The sequence below is a fragment of the Mus musculus genome, chromosome 2 (genome assembly GCF_000001635.26).
Source record: "Mus musculus strain C57BL/6J chromosome 2, GRCm38.p6 C57BL/6J".
Classification (NCBI taxonomy): domain Eukaryota; kingdom Metazoa; phylum Chordata; class Mammalia; order Rodentia; family Muridae; genus Mus; species Mus musculus.
Window position 1 is genome coordinate 24,302,270 of NC_000068.7, and position 21,206 is coordinate 24,323,475.

Consider the following 21,206-nt stretch of genomic DNA (forward strand, 5'->3'; position numbering starts at 1 on the left):
ATCAGTGACAAGATTCTAACCAGGCTGAGCAGGTTGTTGTCTTCTTAATGCTTTCCTGCCTTTTACTTACTTGATATGTGCATATGTGTGTATGTGCATGAATGTGTGCCACAGGCTGGTGCGCTCTCTCTCTCTCTCTCTCTCTCTCTCTCTCTCTCTCTCTCTCTCTCTCTCTCTCTCTCTCATGTCTGTGTGTCTGTGCATGTATCTGAGTCTGTGTGTCTCTTTGTGTCTTTGTGTCAGAGGACAACTTGTGAGACTTGGTTCTCTCATTCCACAATGCAGATCATAGAAACCAATCTCAGCCCATGCCTTTATCTGCTGGGCCACTTCACTAGCCCCAACAGCTTGTTTTTCAAATGACCAGGCTGTTTTTAGTTTTAACTTGAACATGAACTTTGCAACCCTATTCTTCTGGTTTTGTTGTTGCTAAAAAACGAAAACAAAGGTAGACAGGAAATAGTTTTTAATACCTCAATGTCACAACTATAAATTAGGTCTTATCTTAAAATATAAGATATTAGTTATTATTGTTTTCCTAAAGGCATAGTAACTTTAATTTTATTGAATATAGAGTAAACTTACAGATTCTAAATTTTATTGCTTATTGTGATTATATCACCTGAATTTTGATTGTGAAAAGGAAATTTAACATAAAGATTTTTGACAAATGTGTACATATAACCATCATCTTTTATATATTATAGCCTTCATAAGAATATTGCATTTATCACTTACATGTTAAGAATATTCATGAAAAAGAAATTCATAGAAACTAGTCTACTAGGAGGATTTTAATGTACATTATTTGAAGGCATTTTCATTAACATAAAGTTTACATCTTTTATTTTTTTCTTACTCTTGATTTAATAGACAAAAGTATATGTAACTGAGCAGCCTTAGTCAAGATATTATCTGGTTGATCACTGTTTCAGTCCTATGTCTGTAATAATTGACTAAACATTTTTCCAGAGCCTCATTTGAGTGGAAATCCTTATGAAAAATATGTATCCAATGTTAAATTAATAGCTTAATAACTCCATTGAATGTTATTTTTATAAACAAGTAGCATTTTATAAAACATATAATAAATCAAAAAAATACCATTTCAGTAGACTAGAAAAGTGCTGAAGTTTAGAAGACAGCCTTTTAAGATATTTTACAAGGCCTTTAAATCAGCCCAAAACATGTGTGTGTGCAACATACACTTTTTTAAAATAGGCATGCCAAAATGTCCTTAAGTCTACAATAAAAACGAATTTTTAAAAATGAAGTGACCATGTGTTTTGTTACTCTATTATTCCTGGGAATTCTAGGAGCAGATTAGTCTTTGCCCTATGTTTTTTTTTAACACAAAATGACATATAAATTATGTCAAATACACAGGACACAATTTCACTAACAAAGTGAATGGTTTTTATCTTGTCTCTTTGGAGAAAAGGAGATTGGGCTGGGGAGTCTGTAAGGATGCCTTTGGGTCTCCTGTTGGCAAGACTGTTTCCCTGAGTACCTTTGCTTCTGTAAGATGTTCCTGCCGGGAGTTGGTCCTTTCCTTTTCTGGAAGCAGGATCAGTCCTCTGGATCCTTACATGGCCATGGCTATGGAGTTGGGGCACACTGAATACATACATGTGCCTGGTGGTCTGGGGCTTCATGTTTGAAGCAGGCCTGGCTTTTGTCCTGAGGTTCATCAAGAGATCATTTGGTAAATGGGCCTGGCAAATGGCACCTATAAGGACTAGGGCAATCATTTAGACTCCTTTCTCTATCTTTTTTGCTTTCCATCAATCTCAGTTATTGAAGACAGAGAAGTCAGTGTTTGTTTAGCAGTTGCGTCTCTAGTCAGAGGTCATTTCTTTAGTTTCTGAAACTTTCTATAACTGACAAGGGTTGATTGGCTAAAATATGGTGGCCCGGAAGAACTTTTCTTTTGGGGCATAAAGAGCCCAGGTTGGTGGACTTCCTAAAAGCTTCAGTTAGTATTCAGTTGACAAATGGGGCAAGTTTTATTGCCTTGAGAACCTCTCTGATCTTATCACAGTTAACATATTTGTCAATATAGTTTTTCATTTCTGCACTAACACTTTCTGGAAGGTTATAACCCAAGCAATGGGTTGGTTTCTGATGAAGAACATTCACACTGGACAGGCAGTCATTAGAACTTTGAGCAATAGCTCATCTGCATGCTGATTTTAAGACTTTTTCTCTCAGATCCTCTGTTTCCTGCCCCCACCCCAGGGATATAGCACTTAGTAAAAACTAAGCATAGGCAATAGACTCAGTATCCCTATCCCTGGGGCTGGAGTGGGTCTCTGGAAAATTACTGTAGGTGGAAGATAGAAGGAAGAGCTACATCAGTATCTGAACCAAAACAGCGTGAAGTTTGTGTTTCCTGTCATCCCAGTGAGCCCTTGAGGAGGTGAGAGGAAGAAAGAAATGGGAAAAGAAGACAGGAAGTGAGTCAATGCGGTGACACAGAAAGACTCGGGTTCAGTGGCACTCGTGAGTTTCTGAGATCTTAAACTGCTGTGTGATCATCGTCATTTTTATTAACACCATCAAAGCCATCCCCACATGCGGCCACCATCTTAGTTGCCCTTGTGATTGCCACCTTGATTGGTCATATAACTCTTGTCCTATTTGATTGACCACATGGCTGCCTGTGAGCAGTAGTCAGCTCTCTGGATGGCTGAGTTGATTATTAGTAGAGCATGAGTCCCCAAGAGCATCACAGCTCCGTTCCCCTCCAGACTTAGTCAGACTCAGTGTGGCTTTGCATAGGGGCCTCCCACTTTAAATGCAGATCTTCCTGGGCAGCTGCCTCTTAGTCTTAAGTGTGAAGTTGGCAGCTGCTGGCTAATCCACTTCTTTACCTGGTATAAGCTCTACCAACATGCCAAAGGGTCTGTTGGAAAGAGCACCCCTTGGTTCCTAGCTTTGCTGTTCCTTTTGGCAAAGAAAGGAAAGGCAGGGAGAGGGAAGTTTTGAACCTGGTCACCCCGAAGCAATATAGAGATTCAAAAGCCCAGGCCATGAATGCCCCGATCCTTTATAGGCCATTTTTATAGCTTCTTCTTCCTATTCAGAGATCGTAGAGGTTTTCTTGGCTTGGCCTCTATCTTATAACATGGTGTTGGGAGGAGTTTCCAGTCTTCCTGTGCCAAATAATTTGTCAACCTTGATTCTTCTTTCCTCACTTGCCCTATCCACCTGCTTTGATACTGCCCCCAGGGCCTTTACATCAGTATTTAGTTGGGAAGAATTCGTTATTCCCTATTTATCTTCATGCCTCAGCTCTTTGGTGAAGAGCATTATAGTTATTTCACTTAATAATGTTCCCAGCACTGAAATCTCAACACTTCCAAATTACCTATGTTACAGTAGCAAAGCACCTTCTGTTACTTTCCAACACAGTCTGATTTCCTCTTTATCCTTCCCCGTAATGCAAGATTCACCAGGCAGAGGTTCGAGTCTACTTTGTTTATATATCACTAGCATGTACGAGTGTTCATGACATGTGTCAGGACATTTTTGAACAAATAAGCACACAGGCAATTTGGAAGAATACTTGGCTAGTTAGTGCATCAGTCCCAGGAGAACCAAAAGAGTCCAACTGGAGCATGCAGCTCTATAGAGATCTGAACTGTGATGTCTGTTCGGAGTCATCAGAAAGGACTGTGTCAGCAGATGGGAGGAGTGTAGAGATAGAATCTAGTCTCCAGAAAGGTAGGTACAGAGGATGGTCTGGCCATCCAGCTGTGTCTAAAAACTTGGTGTATGCACCACAACTCACTTACCTATTGCTGGGTAGCAAAACAACCTAGCATTTATCAAGTTAACACAACAGTTTATCGCTTGTTCTTACCTGTGGGCTGCATTGCACATTCACATTCAGCTGAAGGCACAACTGGGTTAGATGGTTCAAGGTAGTTTCAACCACATGATTTAACAGTTGGCATGACTGTTGTTTGTGTGCCTTGGGTCCTCCTTGGGTGTCCTTAGATACTTCAATGGGCTAAAGTGTGACCTTCTGACTCATGTGACCACCTGAGTGATACTTTGCTGAGGGAGAAGGTGGTTGTTATGGCTCCCCTTGGGGCATGAGCTCCAGGGTTTACATTGCCACACCCATGGTGTCCTGTTGTTCAAGCAAGTCACAGGACCTGGCTCAAGAGGAGTGAGTAGGGAAATAAATTCTACCTCCTGAAGGGAAGAGCTGCAAGGAATTTGTTTTCAAAGTCACTGTGAGCAAATGGGAGAGGAGAGGGCTAAGCCCAGACTGACCATTTCTGAAACTACACCTTGTTATATAATACTTTTACAAGAAGCTCAGCCATGGGTCATGGAGCAGGAAACCCTCTGTCTTTTTCATGAGTGAAGGCATGAGTCAGCCCCCCACAAGTCAATCCCAATCAGCATTTATGACACAGTGTGTATATGTTTCAATGACCAAAGGAGATAATTAAATAGGAAATTGTCAATCAAAGCATAACTGCCCTCTATAGAACCATGTGCCTCAATTGTGACCCAAGACAGCTTGCTCTGCTCAGCTCATTAGTCACAGAAGATCATGGAAAATCATCTTCATTTTGAGAAGCTGCACATTGGTCATTACTTCCTCACATACTTCCTCAAGAGAGGCAAACAGATGACCTGATAAAGAAATTCAAGGAAATGTGACTCTGAGTATTCATATCCCTTCCCAACATAACAGGCAGGGAAACTGAGGAATGGGGTAATTTTTTCAGGCTGCCTACTATGAGAACAGGGGTGTAGATTTTTGGAGATGGTTCTAAGTTCTGCTGCCGACTCCTTCCCTGTTTTGGAGGTTGGCCCTTCTCCTCACTGTACTTTTATTGTCATAGTTTGTAGTCCCAGATAGACAGCCCTTCCCAGACCTGGCCAATCACATCCTCGAGAGTCCAGATGTTTTTGCTCCTGACAACCAAGCATGGATGTGCCAGTGCTTCTCTATGTGCAGTGTAGGTACAGGCTCCTCTTTTATCAATGTTTTTGTTATATGGCACTGGAAGATGAGTTCCAGAGGCAAGAGATTTGACCCGTTTTATTTATATATTCTTATAGAAGCCCTTGAACCCCTTCTAGGGATCACAGACTTTACTGTGAAACTCTTAGGGTTGCCACACCCATTCTGAAACCAAAGATTTGAATATTTATTATGACAAGTAGTTATAAATTAATGTGTGCTGAAGTGCCAATAATTTATAAAATTTTTCTAATTGATGAGAATAAAGGTAGAAAAAGAAGTACTTTTGCTCTTTTACTCCAAAGAGCCACACACTGGTAGGGCACAATGTCACCAGATAATAAAATTCGTGAAGATTCACCAAAGCCTGGTCTTTGTCAAGAAATGTGGTGTCCCCACAAATGACTTTAAATAGGGAACTGACACAGTAAGTATTGCATCCTAAAATAATTATTCTACCACTTCCTAGAGAATAGGCTGTTGGCAGTTCCATAAGAAACCTTACAGAATGGCTTCCTGCCCCAGAGTTCACCATCTTCAGTCAGACTGAGAGATGGTTAATGTCTGACAATCGGTAAGATAAGTGATATAATTTAACACATATTTAGAATAAAGACTTGATCATTTGGGTGCATTATTGAATGTGGTTGGAGTTTCTATGTTTGCTGTCTATTATAATATTTCTGCTAATGGTTGCTGGTCTTATTCCTGACTGGCATAACGTATAATGGAGGAGAAAGAGGATATACTGATCTTCTGATAAGCCTGGGTTTTAAGTATCTCAACCTGCAGGTGGAGGTATTCTGTAGGCAAGGGCATATACATATTTGGAGAGAAATTTGGAATGCACATAAAGATTTTAGACTTTCCAGGTGATAACTTGCAGAGCTTATAGAGTAAATGAAGTTTCGAGGGAGATTGGCTTAAGAGAGACAAAGAAGAGGGAAAGCAGTAGACGGTAAGGCTGAAAGGACTGTCAGAAAAAAATTCTCAGTTCTAGGAGGTGGGAGCAAAGTCAGGAAATATGCCTTATGGGAATCCTATGGAGTAAGTTTCTCAGAGCAAGACCCATCAGTACAGAACACTGGCATAGATCAAGTCTGGTCAAGTCTAAGTGCTCATTGGACCTTGGAGGTAAGCCTGGAATGATTCCAGGAGTAAAGATGGAGGAGAACCATCTTCAGAGTACGTGAGAGTGGGACATGGTCATGTGGCATTGAATCTCTTTAGAGATTTGGCTGTAAAGGGAGGAAAGAGAAAGGGTGAAGTTAGAGGCAGCTATGAAGCTAAAGAAGGAAGGGTGTTTTCAAGATGCAACAGTTTAAAACATGTGCTTCTGAAGGGGAAATCGGGGAAAAGAAGTGGCTCTTCACTTTGGGTCAACAGCGTGAGCTCATGCGTCCAACTGAACTAACAGTCCTACATTTCTGTGCTGAAAATAAATTATATGAAGTATATATATTAAGATAACATTGAAAACAATCAATATAGCAGAAGCATGTGTTTTTATTGCTTCCTGATGCATCTAAGAAAAAATTAATGGCCTTCTTCAAAATTAGTAAGAAATCTTTGCAGTATTTATAGCCCTTAAAGACTTAAAAGCATCTTTTTAGTACTATTTCCAAGACAACCATTTCATTTATCAATTGCTATGGAACAAACAACTCAAATCCTAGCAGCTCAAAACAAAAAGAAGACATTTTGTTTATGAATCTGAAAGCAGCCAGAGTTCATGGGGACCTGTTACCTTTGCTCCATTGAGCATGTTCTGAGTGGGCTCAAAGGGTGGGCCTGGGAGTAGTCTGAGAATTTCCTACTCACAGGTCTGGAAGCTGATTGTGGCTGTCCATAGGAACCTCCGTGAGAGAGCCAAAGTACCTTCAGGTGGCCTTTTCATGCCTAATCTTCCCTGCAATATGGTGACTGGCTTTCAGAAGCAAGTGTCTGGAAAAAGCAACAGACAACACTGTCTAGCATCTGCTGCCTTCCCTTCAGAACTCATTGAGTATAACGTCTCTTTCATTTGTTTGCTAATGCTGGCATGGGAGGAAGGGGTTAGACCTACCTCTTACTGAGAAAAGTTTCAAATTTGTTGATAATGTTTTAGAACCTCAAGAATATATTTTCAATTAAGACAACAGATCAAAATGATAGATTTCTTCTTCAGTGAGGGTGATAATTTCTATGGGATATAACATCAATTCTTTAGCCTCTAGTTATAATAAGACCCCTTTGTCCTTTTACTTCCAGGACATATTTCTTTTGGTCAAGATCAGAATTGGTGATAGTAATATGTATTCATTACATTCTTTATAATGTGCAGAGAGAAAGTGCTAACTTGTGGCTGGCTGCTCTCAGTTCAGTGGCTCTCAAATGGAGGCTTTGAACAAGTTTATGTTGCAGAACCTCATCTCTCCTACTAAAGCCGCGAGGGAGACGGGTACTCCCCGAGCTGCTGAGACTTTTTCTTCTTGTTAATTTCAAATGCTACCACTATAAGCAACATTATTTATATGGCAAGCAAACAAGCAGGCCTTTGGACTTTGAAACAAGGATGAAATAGAATCTTACTCAGTAATAGTGAGATAAATAACATAGTACAGTTTTCTTCTAGCTTACATTATTTGAAAAAGTAGAAGCAAAACCATTACTTTAGGCTTTAGGAAGAGGCTGAGTAAATTCACATATGCTGAGCACTCCAAGGTGCTTACTAAAATGGCTGTTGATGCTTAGTGAGTTAGGGAGATTACACAGGACACAAGACCAAAGGGTAGAGGACTTACCTTGGAGTATCGTTGCTTCCTGGTCCCATTGGATGAGATGATGGAAAGGGAAAGAAGAGAAATCCATCGTATTTAATAGAGACAGAGAAGAATGCCTTAAGTTTTTTGCTTATGTCATTTTTCTCTAACTAAAGGGAGATGGGGTAGCATAGGATATTGACAAGAAGACTATTTTAAGTGTTTTCTGTAAAGATGGGGGAGCCAACCATTTATAAAACATTGTTAAAGCAACCACAAAGGCAAGTAAGTTTGAATATTACCAGTGTACATGAGGCTGATCTTTCACATTCTCCTGTGGTACTCAGAGGCTTTGTTACAAAATCCAAGATGGTAGACATCAGACATCAAACCTCTGCCTGTTATACAATGTGAGGGAAGAGGAACCAAGCCATGGGGAATATGACAGAAGAATGGTCCAGGTAGGTAGCAAGAAGAAAGTGAAAACCTTGAAGGAGGAGGTGGGTAGGTCAAAGGACAACAGATCCCTAGGTTGTTGAAATGCATGAGTAGTGGTCCTGATGAGGGATGAAGGAAAAGCAGGGGAGCATGCCATTGAGACTCTTGGAATAGAGACCGTTGTAGTCTGAGGACACAATACTTACATTTACCTGCTATAGTGGTGAAAGAGTCCAGAATGATGAACCACAAACATGATGAGCAACTCTCAATGCTCTGGAAGTGAATGTCAGAAGTGGAGCGACAGTGCAAGTCCCTGAGGGTGAGAAAGTCAAGGCAACTAGAGGCCTCCACTCTGGTCATTCAGACAAACATCAAAGACCTGTGTGCTTTAGGATGAAGAGGAACAATTGGTTCAAGGCGTCAAATGTTCAATGACTAAGGGCAAGTCCAGGAAACCGGTAGCCAAATGCAACAGTGAGTGCGGGGAGTGTTAGCTTCATGGAACTGGAGCTTTTGTTTGCTTGAGTTGACTTTGCATTTTATAAACATCAGAGAAGTCCATAATCTGCTAATGTTAGCAGACAGAAGACTACATGCTCACCAATCTTCTGCAGCCTGAAATATCTAGAGGATAGGCCACCAGTATTTCTTCTCTTTCCTGAGAAAACTACAGTGGACAAACAGTCCTGGAGAGAAGGCAGATTTCAGCTAACGCAGGAGCTAGAGAAACATTCAGAAAAGAAAATCGAAAAGTGTGATTCACTCATTTAAAATTACTGTGGTGTGATAGATTCCAGGCACTAAGATATATCTGTGAATACAACGCACTATAGGGACTTACATTCCATTGCTCAGAACAGGCAAAAAAAAAAAAAAATCCTGAGCAAATACATACTCAGTGTTATTTCAGAAAGTGATACAGCCAATGAAGGAACAATAAGGCCATTAAATGGAGGCTGAAGAACGAACTTGTTCAGGAAGTGAAACTTTTTTGTCACAAATTATGTTCTCCAAAGGGAATGGAGAGTGTCCTGGGGGTTGTGTAAATAGTAAGCCCAGAGAGATCATATTGGATTAATGCTGGCTAGAGTAAATAGCTTGGCTGAGTAGCAGATGGAGAAAAACACATTAAAGTTTACTAATTATTGCTGTGGGACTGATGACTTTGCAGAGTCATTACCAGGATTCTCAGAACTCTTCCTCCATTGTGGCCCCCTGAGAGAAGCCGTGGTCAGCTCTGTCTGCCCTACTTGCTAAGCCCAAAGACCAAGGTCGGAAAATGCAATACCTACCCACAGGCCACATAGGTCACAGAAACACTGGAGAACAGAGCAAACATTCACAGTGCGGGGGTGGGAGCCAGCATGCAAGGCAGTTTGCACACAGCGCCGGAAGTAATGGGACTCTTAGGAGTTGAGCAAAGGGAAGTGGCTAGTTCTTCAGACATGACACCCAGTGAAGCTTGAAGGAGACCTTTTTAGGGCAAAAGAAAAGGAAGTTTTGCTTCACAAGGCACTAAGTGACATAAGAAACTTACTTTCTTAATAGATGAGTAAACAAAGGCAAAGGAAGAAACATGCCTAGTACCCTACACCAGACTGGATTAGTAATAAGAAGCAGGGACAGTTGAGGATATGTTTCTACTCTAGGTGGCCCGAAACAGTGTGATTCTTGGTGCCATGGTTGGCCAGGATGTTGGAAATGCCACCAAGGCTTCAATCTTTGCTCCCTTTTCTGGTTTGCCTTTATAATAAAACCCAAAGCCTGTCTTTCCTAATGGTCTCTAACTCCCTGCCTTCCATTAAGATCATAGAAAAGATAGACCTCTCTAGCTTAAGCTCCTCCGTTTAAAGTAAATGGCCAAATGAATCCATTATCCATTCACTCATTTCTACCTGCTGAACACTTACATTCAAGATACCATTTTAAAAATATAAGGACTTAAATATATAACATTGTAACTTTACGCTGCCAGGAGGCACAGGAAGTTTGATTGATTTTGTAAAGTAATGTGGACATTGGTGTACCCTTCATTCCACATTCTTTCTTCTGCTTCAAGGCTTCAGATATGACCCATCAGTAGGTCTCCATCCTTAAGGGACTAGCTTCTAGGTCTGTGTGGGCAGCTGCCAACTGAGCATCTCCATTTGATGTCTCTACATCTCAAACACTGCGTAATTCAAAATGTTTTCACCTTCCTCCCATTTCCTTCAAGGAGATCCTGCTCCTTCCCAATGTGCCTTCTTTCTCAGAAGTGCTTACCATTCTAACATCTCATGTGTCCAGGCTGCAAAATAAGAATATCCTTGGTCCCTACTCTCCTTCCACATTCTTGCCTTATACAGTTACTGGGTCCTATCAAATGTACCACCACAATATTTCTACCAGCTTCTCTATCCTAGCAGCCAGCATCACTGTCTGGATTCTGTCTCCTAATCTGTGGGTCACTGAAGCAAGTTTCCATCAAGCTCCTTACTACAAAGTCTGTCCTTGTTCTAAACGTTAGCCCACACTGCCACCTGGATGGATTGATGTCTTTTCTTCAGTGGCTCAGCATATACTTTTAGCACAGGCATATATATCAGATCATCTATCAGTTGTCCTTGCATCTTCCTACACTCACACTGTATTTAAGAACAGCCATCACAAAACACTGGAAGGTCCCCCAGAGTCTCTCAATAGTTCCATCTGCTGCCCTGTGTTGCAGAAAATAATTTCTCTTCTATGTGTAGGCTAGTCATATTCATATTTCTGAGCTAAATCAAGGAGTCAAGCCCACTAGAACACCCTGTACATTAAGCTTATATTGCCCATTTTTCTATACAACTGTAGGGCACTGGCTCACTCCCGGTGCAGATCAATTTTTAACCCCCTTCTACTTAATGGTAAGAAAAATATGCCCTATGTGGTTTCGTAGCCACAGTGAGTTCTTTGCCAGTAGATATTCAATAAAAGTATGATAAATGAATAAATAAAATAGAAAGAAGGAAGACAAGGAGGGAGAAAAGAAAGGAGAGAGGGGACGAGGGGGAGAGAGAGGAAGGGAAGATAGGAGAAGGAGGGAGAGGGGAAAAAAGAAATGTCTAAGCACGTACCATGTGTGGGAATAAATCAAAGCAGAAAGAAATAGGGAGTAAAAGTGTCAAGGAAGAGGTGATAAAGTTTGAGTAAAATGCTTTGGTAAAGGAGGGGTTCATTATCCAGGCAGTTAGAGCAAGGGAGTTTTTAGACAGAGGAAAGAATGCATGCCAAACCACAGAAAGAAGAAAAAATGGTGAAACGTTGGTTTACTTGTCATGTTGCCATGAGAAGTGATAGAAAGTACTATACCTCTGATATGTAAGATGGTCTGAAAAGGAAATGTTTTCGTGTGAATATCTCAGAACTCAAAGAATCTGTTGGAGAACCACAGGAATCACCATAAAGAATGGTTCCCAGCGGAGTCCTCCAGAGCTGGCTTGCTTCATCTGTCACTTCAGCATCCGGAAGATGCTATTATACTTCAGGCTCCAGCTACCTGCTCTAGAGCCTGGTGCTTGACTCACACAGACGTTGACTCCAGAAAGATACATCAGATATCAAAAAGCCACCTCTAAAAGTGCTCCATAGTAACTAAAATCTGCATGAGGAAAATGAATGATCCTCCATAGGTAGTGCATCCTAAAGACATATTGAGGTGTCTTGTGAATGTTTCTTCTTGGTAGAGCTGAAATTACAGCTGGAACTGTAGTTGTAAGAGACTCTGGAAGAAACGTGCTTGTGTGGCCTAGATATGGCTTATCTCCTAAAGTGTTGTATGTTGGAACTTTGGGCCCCAGTGAGAAGGTGTTGAGGGAGTAGAACCTTAAAAGGTAGGTTTTAGGGTTTTGCCTCTCAGAGATAGATTAAGGGCTGTCTGTCTGGCATAGGTTTGTCTCTTGGGACTGGATTCATTGGCATGAGATTGGGTTGTCTGTAAATAAGCCTACATCTCCCAGGAACCCTTTCTCTGCGAGGCTACTCCCCACACATGGTCTCATGGTGCTGATACCATGGAGCAGAAGCTAGTGCCACCATCTTGTACCTCCAGAACTATGAGTAATATCAATGTATATTCTTTATAAAGAATCCAGATATAAATATGAAAGGATAACATAAACCTCATTTATCTCCATTTAAGGGCCAGGCCTAACTTTGATTTTAAAAAAAGTGGGGGGGGGCTATAAAGCACCAGCTCTAGGAACAGATCATAAGTCCCAGAAACTAGGCCATAAGATACCAGCTCCAGGGACAAACCATAGAATCCAGAACAAGATCATAAACCCCCCCTAACAAAGAACAGCCTGGGGATAACAGCAAGAATGGGGAAATATCTTAGAATGAACCATCTATGCTGGGCAGTCCTATTTCATCATATGGTTAAATGGCTAATAACATAGGGATGCAGACCACTGACCACCCGTGACTCCCTAGCACCCACCAATGAAATTTTAGATAACATAATCCTTCTAGAGAGTTCCCCAAGTCCCTATAAGAAGGCCTTTGTGCTTTTGTCTGGGGCCACCATTTTAGAGAATGGTTGACCCCCGCATGCTGGATATTTCTGCAAAATAAACACTCTTTGTTTTTGCATACTATATGAGTCTGGGGTCTCCCTTCAGTGGTTTTTGGACCCTTACAGGTATTTTTGTAACAACACAAATGATGCAAGAATAATGGTTGATTTTTTTTTTTTTGATACTACAGGGATAAACTGAAAAGCTGCTGAAAGACATGGTGAGGTAGCAAGCTACTCTTTTTAGTATCTTTTCCCACATTTGATGTGGTGTAAGAAGAAGAGATAACCTGTCTGTGAAAGTAGAATTCAACAGTGGTACTCAGGGTCATTTTTTCCCCTTGCATAACTGACTATGCATGATTGGCTAGACATGGCTATGCTCATAGTAGAAAGTCAAGCCAAGACGTTTTACATCCCTCTCTAAGGAAGCCTGGGTACTTATTTTCTTGGTTTCTACTTTGCAGCTGAGCATCCAGCTCAGCATCAGTGTATTTGGGTATAGTTAGTGCTCATGTGACTTCTGACTCACAAAGACACACTGATATTCACTAAGTTGGGTAGCAGATTTGCCCTTCTATGAGGTGTTCTCCTCTGTGATTGTATAATCTAATCCTGTTTGTGCTGTTTGAATAAGAATGGCCCCCATAGGCTCATATTTGAATGCTTAGCAATCAGGAAGTGTCACTATTTGAGAAGAATAAGGATTAGGAGGTGTGGCCTTGTTGGAGGAAGTATATCACTGGGAAGCATATCATCCTGTTCTTCCTTAACAGCCAGAAAATAAGATTGCACTGAAGGTAGTTATGTTCATATTCGTACCACAAGGGCCCTCACAATGAGGCAGGCGCTGATAAGACACATAGACTATAGGAGGAGGTAAGTAACACAGCCATAAACTAAAAAATAGGTGAGCTTACTAGAAGCTGTGCAGAGACAGAAAAGGAAGTGGCCCTTTTCTACTCACAACTTAAGAGCCAAAAGAAGAATTAACAAGGCAAAGGTATAATAAATCTATTTGGTCAAAATCGAAGATTAAAATCTCAATCTCAGAGTAAACTGCCCACTTTTTAAATTAGTTACATAGTAGGTTTCCATAATACTTTTTCATATATCCCTAGTTTCGGTTAGTCCTCCAAATCCCACCTCCCCTTGGCTTTCCCACCTCCATTTAAACTTTCCACCTCCATATCCCCTCTCTGTGCTTCCTTGTAGCATGTGTCCTGTGCCCATACACACACATTTAGGACACACCTCCTGGCTTTATAACTTTCTTGGCACTATATATACACACCCAAACTCAAATACTGAAAGCTAAAAATATAAAAGCTAAGATTGCACAACGATCGGCTTACTGAGGTTGTCAACTTGACTACAACTGAGCTCTAAACAGCTGGACACACTTATGAGGGGTTCTTCTTGATTGGATCATTTGAGGTGGAAAGACCTATCCTAAATCTGGATGATTTGAGCTCTGCAGGCCCACCCTAAAACTGGGCCGGCCACATCTTCATGTGGTAGTCCACATAAAAGGACAGGAAAGAAGGAAGTCTTTGCTTGCTTGCCTCACACCCAGTCTTGTGGATGGAATAACTATTGGATCCTTGGCCCTTCTATAAGGAGACAGTCATTGTTGAGCTACTCAGCCTGTAAGACATTCTAATAAATCTCCCATATATAGTTATTCTATCAGTTCTGTTCCTCTAGAGAATCCTAATATGTGTGTCTTTCTGTGCCTGGGTAATCTTAGTCTGGTGTTTTCTAATTCCACTCATTTTCCTTACGTTTTTCTTTACAGCTGGGGAAATTTCACTGTGTGTATACTTACATTTTCATCATCCATTCACATCTAGGCTGATTCCATTTCCTGGCTGGAGTGAACAGCCCAACAAAAAACATGGATGAACAATTATCACTATAATAGGAGATAGAGTCCTCTGGGTGTGGTTAGCTGTGTCATATGGAAGTTCTGCTTTTTAACTTTTTAGAAACTGATTTCCATAGTGACTGCCCTAGTTTGTACTTCCATTAATGGGGATAAGGTGAACTCCCCATCTTTTCACTGATGCTGCAGGAAGTATGACTAGTCATAGAGAAAAGGTGGCTGGATTAGACGTGTATGAGCTAATGATACTGCACCAAGCAGGAAGGCCAGGTGCCTCAAGATTCTATGTAGCCTTTGTGCAGAATTCCTTCTTCCCAAGATAAGGCACTGCCTATGACCTAGAGTTAGACAACAGGGAAGGGATCCTGTGACCTAGAGTTAATTAAGGTGAGTCAGAGTTTTTTCCTGTTGGTCAATGTTAAATTGGAAAACTAGAAGGGAGAGGGATTATACTTTAAGCTTTATGGCTTATTTGGGAGGAAATGAGTTCTCATTTGTATGACTCTGTCTCATCTTAAAAGAATTTTCAGTTGTTTGGGCTTACCTTGAAGGGGAAAAAAGTAGATCAAGAGACAGGAGGACAGTAGAATCCCAGAGAGGAGCTATCCATTGGGGTATTGCCTTTTGAGCACATCTTCACTGGAAAATGCAAAGTAGTGAATTCCTCTGAGAGTCTTGAAGGAGCATATTCTGTATCACACTTGATTTGAGCTCACTATCACCTGTGCCAGACTTCTAACCTACAGAACTGCAAATGGGCCAATTGTTAAAGACATTGCTGTTGTGTAAATACATTAATAGCAGCGACAGAAATGAGCAGCACAAGAAACAGTACTGTGCATTACAATAGAGCAGTAGGCATAAAAGGTTTTTTGGAGAGGCTGGCTGGAAACTCTTCTGCATTCTGTATGTCACATGTCCAACACTTGGAACTTTTGAAAACAGTGGGTAATAAACAGCAACACTTTAAAAGGACCTTTACACCTTTTACACTTTTCAGGTAGGTGACAGTGAATTATGATAAGCTCCTACAAGGCCTGTGTTTTCTACCAAGCTGTCTTGTTTGATTCTTATGACATCCAGGAGGTGCCTTGTTTTATTTAGACTGCCAAGTCAGTGGCCTGGGTAAGTAGATAATAGTTAAGAAAATTGACAATAAAGCCACATCCAGTAGTATATAGGCTCTGAACTCACCCAATCTTGTCTGATTCTAGACAGCAATTTTCAACATTATGTGGTACAGTTGCATCTATTGCACATCAAGGGAGGAAGTGAAGAGAGTCTTGACACATGACCCAGATCTCCTTGAACACATGGAAGACAGGAAAAGATATACATCTTCTCAATAGGTGTTAGAGAAAAGGTACCACTTTGAAGGGTCAGAGGTGAAGTTCAAACAATGACAGTTGGAAAGGGGATAAGTCTCCTTTAACTGGGGATGCTTTTCAGAAGGAAAAGTTTTTCATGTTCTCAGGTCACCAGCTTCTTCAAAAGCAACAGCGTACTGTGAGCAATGACTCATTCTCGAGGTCAGAGAAGGGAGTGACAGGTTGGGCTGATAGGAGATCTGACTCCACTCTCACAGTGTCTATTTCTGAGTTTCCTCATAGCTGGGGCAGGTGGTATGCAAAGGGATTGCTCTAATGTCTGGGGCCTCCAAGGAGACAGGAAAAGCAGTGGCGACTTTCCAGGCGTAAGGGTCTAGCTGGCTTATGGGGCTGGGGTCCTCTGGATTTTCTGCATGTTCTTTGTTGTGAGACTGAATAGTCAGAAGACTTGTTCTAACTCGACTCCAGTGGCTCTCAAACCTGGAAGCCTGCACAATTCTTGGATTCTTAACATTGGCCAGTGGTCTTTTGAAACATGCTCTTTCTGATTTCCATTGTGCTGGTGAAGTCCAGAGAGACTCAGTAGCAAGTTCGGATCATGCTTAGACAGTTAGGGTTTTACTGCTGTGAACAGACACCATGATCAATGCAAGTCATATATGAGACAACATTTAATTGGGGCTGGCTTATAGGTTCAGAGGTTCAGTCCAGCATCCAGGCAGGCATAGTACAGGAGGAGCTGAGAGTTCTACATCTTCTTCTGAAGGCTGCTAGTAGAAGACTCACTTCCAGGCAGCTAGGGTGAGGGTCTTAAGCCCATGCCCACAATGACACACCTACTCCAACAAGGCCACACCTCCAAATAGTGCCACTCCCTAGGCCAAGCATATTCAAACCATAACGTGTGTGTGTGTGTGTGTGTGTGTGTGCGCGCGTGCGCGCATGCGTGCACGCGCTCCCGTAACAGCTAGAATTTGGAGTCAATGTTACTTAACTCCAAAATCTATGCTTGATTCAGTTTTATCATGTACTAAGCATGGTTCTGATTTATAGAAACTCTTTTTCTTAACCAGATAGGCTAAAAGGAAAATACAGTGAAACTTAAAAGCAAAAAGGGCATGGGAAGCCAGGGTGTGGGAACTCTAGCAGGTCAATAAGGTGAAATGTGTAAGGAAGGCTTCTCTGAGAAGACGGCCTTAAAGCTGAGGCATGTGAATGTCGGACTAGCAGGATATTCCTGATAGAAGTACTTGGTAGTCAAGACCCTACAATGTATCACCCAAACAATACTATCATCCTTTCATGAGGTATAACCATGTGCTCAGAACAGTTTTAAATAACCAAAGTGTTGAATGCCACTTCATTGCCTCTAAAAACTGTGCACCTCTAGAAGGAACATCAATATGAACTAACCAGTATCCCCAGAGCTCCTTGGGACTAAACCACCAATCAAAGAAAACACTTGGTGGGACTGGTGGGTCTAGCTGCATATGTAGCAGAGGATGGCCTAGTTGGTCATCAATGGGAGGAGATGCCCTAGGTCCTGTGACCCAGTATAGGGGAATGCCAGGGCCAGGAAAGGGAGTGGATGGTTTCATGAGTGGAGGAGAGGAGAAGGGATAGGAGATTTTTGGAGGGGAAACTAGGAAAGGGGATAGCATTTGAAATGTAAATAAAGAAAATAGCTAATAAAATAAATAAACATAATAAAAATAAATATCAAAGGAAAGGCTTGATCCCATTAGAAAAGAAACTGGATTGGATTTCATGGTCAATTCCTGCTTTATTTAGTGATTGATTATTTCAAAAGGCTGTAGTCTGGAACATGTGTCAAGCAGTAAATATCTCCATTATCCAATGTAAAAAGAAAAAAAAAGAAAAAGAAAAGAACTATGTACCTCAGAAATCCTCCCTCTTTAAAACTTCTGTTGGATGCATTGTTCTATACTTACCATGCAGTTTTCAGAACTGAAAATTTCAAATAGCTATGTGTTCTTCCACAGATGTAGCCTGATAATTAGCCATTCTGATTTTGTACACTGAGTTCCCCTCTAATGTTTTGCTATGTTCCTCTGGGGTGAAGCAATCATGTGAGTTTTGCCTTTTGGATTATTTTCTATGGAAACATTCCTGAAAATGGGATTAAGTTAAAAATGAATTGTTATTTTAGCCAGTCTTTTGTTATTAAAAGAAAATGTACAGTTTAAGCAAAATTGAGCAATGTTTTTAAGTCTTGGTATGTGTCATAAGTCACCATTTGAAAAAGCCAGAACAATGATAGCATATTGCTGCGCAAATTTTACTGGAATTGCAACAACATTGGAAAGAATGCTTTTCTTCACTTTGGCTAATTTATTAGGTATGAGTGTTTCAACTGTCATTCTCCTGTTTGTGGTAGAAGTTCAGCATTTTCCATATTTCTAGTTTCAATCAAATTATACCCTTTGCACACTCTCTTTTATTCAGTTACTAAAATTCCAGGATCCTTTTCTTTCCAATTTGAGATTTCAAAATTATATGTAAGATATATTCCATGGTTCTTTCTTCAAATCCATATAAAGTGGAGGGTGGAAATAAAAGCAGTGAGGAATAATGAAGAAAGATACAAAAATATTTATCAATTATTTACATTTCAATTATGTTTATGAAACTCCTACAAAGAACTAGCTTTTAAACCCTTTTGAGATGACACATACTTTTGTTGTATGGCTTCTTATCCTCAAAAATGAGACAGAAATACAAGGTTCTGGGTTCCTGAAATAGTTCTACAAAACCTCTCAAGTTAAGAATATTTGCTGTTTTAACTGTGTTAACCAAAATGTTTGTTTTAAACACTTTTTATTTACTTAACAAAGACCTTGTATTAGAAGGCTGCCGTTAACAATAATTGAATGTGACATATCCTTTTTTCCTTTTTTTTTTTTTTGAAGTGTTCACAGTGAGTCAAAGTGAAGCAGAGTTGGGATCTTACTAGGAGCAGAAAGAAAGACACTCAGGAAAAGAATAAAAGCACATCCACAATCATGAGTGTGGCCTTGCAAGAAGAGGCATACCTTATTGACATAGAGAGAACTACTTGAGAAAAGGAGTGAGAAATATCCATGTGGGTGAAAGCTGCAGGCACAAGGATCTTAGCAATAAACATAACCATTGAGAGATTTTAACTTAAGTATCAAAGGGTTGCTAAAAGACATACTTTTCTTGTCTCTCTCTTTTTGAGAAGTAAGACTATGAATGGCTTTGGAGGTGCCTTGGATGAGACATTAATCCCACAAGGCAAAAGCAGAAGTCACCAGGGTTATACAGGGGACTAATCCATGCCCATTCCAAGCAAAAGGACTTTCTGGTGAAAATCCTAGAAAATTGCAAGATTTTATCTACTAAAGGATAGAGGCCTTAAGCCATGGTTAACTGTGCTGGAATTCTTTCTTTAGGGTTTACTTTTAATGAGTGTATGTGTAGGGTAGACTCTGAACATGTGGGTGGGAGTACCTGTAGGGTCCATTAGATCCCTAGGAGTTGGAGTTACAGGTAGTTGTGAACACCTCAGTATGGGTCCTGGGAACTGAACTTGGATCCTCTGGAAGAGCAATAAGTACCCCTAACCATTGAGCCATCTCTCTAGCCCCCAGTCCTGGGATTCAGCTGTCTGAAACTTCAGCTAGACTCTTCAGTGAGAGACTGGCTTCCCTCTCCATGGCACCACCATATTTCCTGTCTTCTAGCCTGCCTGACTCAGACCTTCAAATTCAAGCTTGAAGTGATCTCTCTCACAAACTCTGTGTTTATCAGATTCAAAATTAAGGTAACTACATTTGAAATAAAGTAAAAAAAAAAGTATAATCAAGAGAAGATAATTAAATGTGTATAAATAATATAGTTGCTGAAATTGAAACTTAAATACAGCAGTAGTATAATTTTTTTAAATTCTGCTACATTAGAAGAATTTTTAAATTCACAGAATGCAAAATTGCGGGGAGCCATGGCCTTGTGGAAACTTTCTAGGTTACATAAACAATCCTGAGAGAACATTCGTGGTCATAACAGTAAGTATGTTTGTGGGTAAAGAGGACACTGTGACCATTGGTTCCAGGAGCTGAAGATTGCCACCTGACCATCAGAGACACCCCACCCCGGGCTCTTCCTCCCTCCCTTGGAGCCTCCTCTTGCTTATGCTTATATTGCCACTCCTGTCTAAAGTTTTTCAGAGCTTGATCAGTCTAATTGACTTGCTCTCATTTTTCGTGTTTCTTGTCCCTCTCATTCTCTCTCTCCCCTGCCCTAGGTCCCCATGATTATCTCTGCAGATCGGGGCAAACTGGTACCCAACCTGGGACCTCTGGGTCTGGGGCCTGAGACCACTCTTTGCACTGACCCATCGCTTCATCAGGAAGTGAGTGAAGGTCCGCTCAGAGATCACTGCAGTGTCACCCATACAATGAGACTGATCCAAGAAAGGTAGGTGTAGCCTCCCCCAGCCTTGAGCAGGCTGGCTCAGACCTCTTCTGCCCATGTGAAGAAGACCATCTAGGGTGGAGTCTTCCAACCTAGATAGGTCTATTGTTCTGCCACCTCAGCACTTTTCTCCAAGACACCACTACCCACTGAGAGACTGAACCTGTCTTCCTGAGATGTTCCTGAATAAGCAAAAGCCTGGCGACCCAGTGATGACAGTCTGGTGACAAAGTATCAAGAACCTGGCATGGTGGGGGATGGGCCTTCCCCCTTTATAAGCTCAGACTCTTAAGTAAACTTTAGGCCTTGATCAGTATCTTTGTCTTGGTCTCATATTTCTCTTGCCATCCTCTCTCCATTCAGCCCCAGCCTCCCCTTCAGGAACTCGATTCGTGTGGCTGCAGGCAGCTACAGGTAGGAAGAGTGGCTAGACTATGGGACAAGCATTAAGTAAACATGAATTGTTTTTAAGGGAGTTCAAGGAATCCCTCAAGACAGGAGGAACACGGGTTTAGAAAATTTGTTCACAGCCAAGAGCTGCTCCAGGTGGGAGGAATGGGGTATAAAATAAAATAAAATAAAATAAAATAAAATAGAGTAAAAAACAAAAGACAAACAAACAAAAAACAGATGTTAGAAAAATTCTTAGCTCAAGCACATTTATTATGTTGTCCTTAATTCCCAGAAGTAAATATATAAATGAAAGAATTGGACAAGTTGAGGAATAATGGTTAAAATTGCCAGTGTTCCATTGACTGCAGTGTGCAGTTTAATCGCAAACTCAGGATTTTTAACTTACCCATATACTGTAATTAGAATGATTACAAGAGTTTAT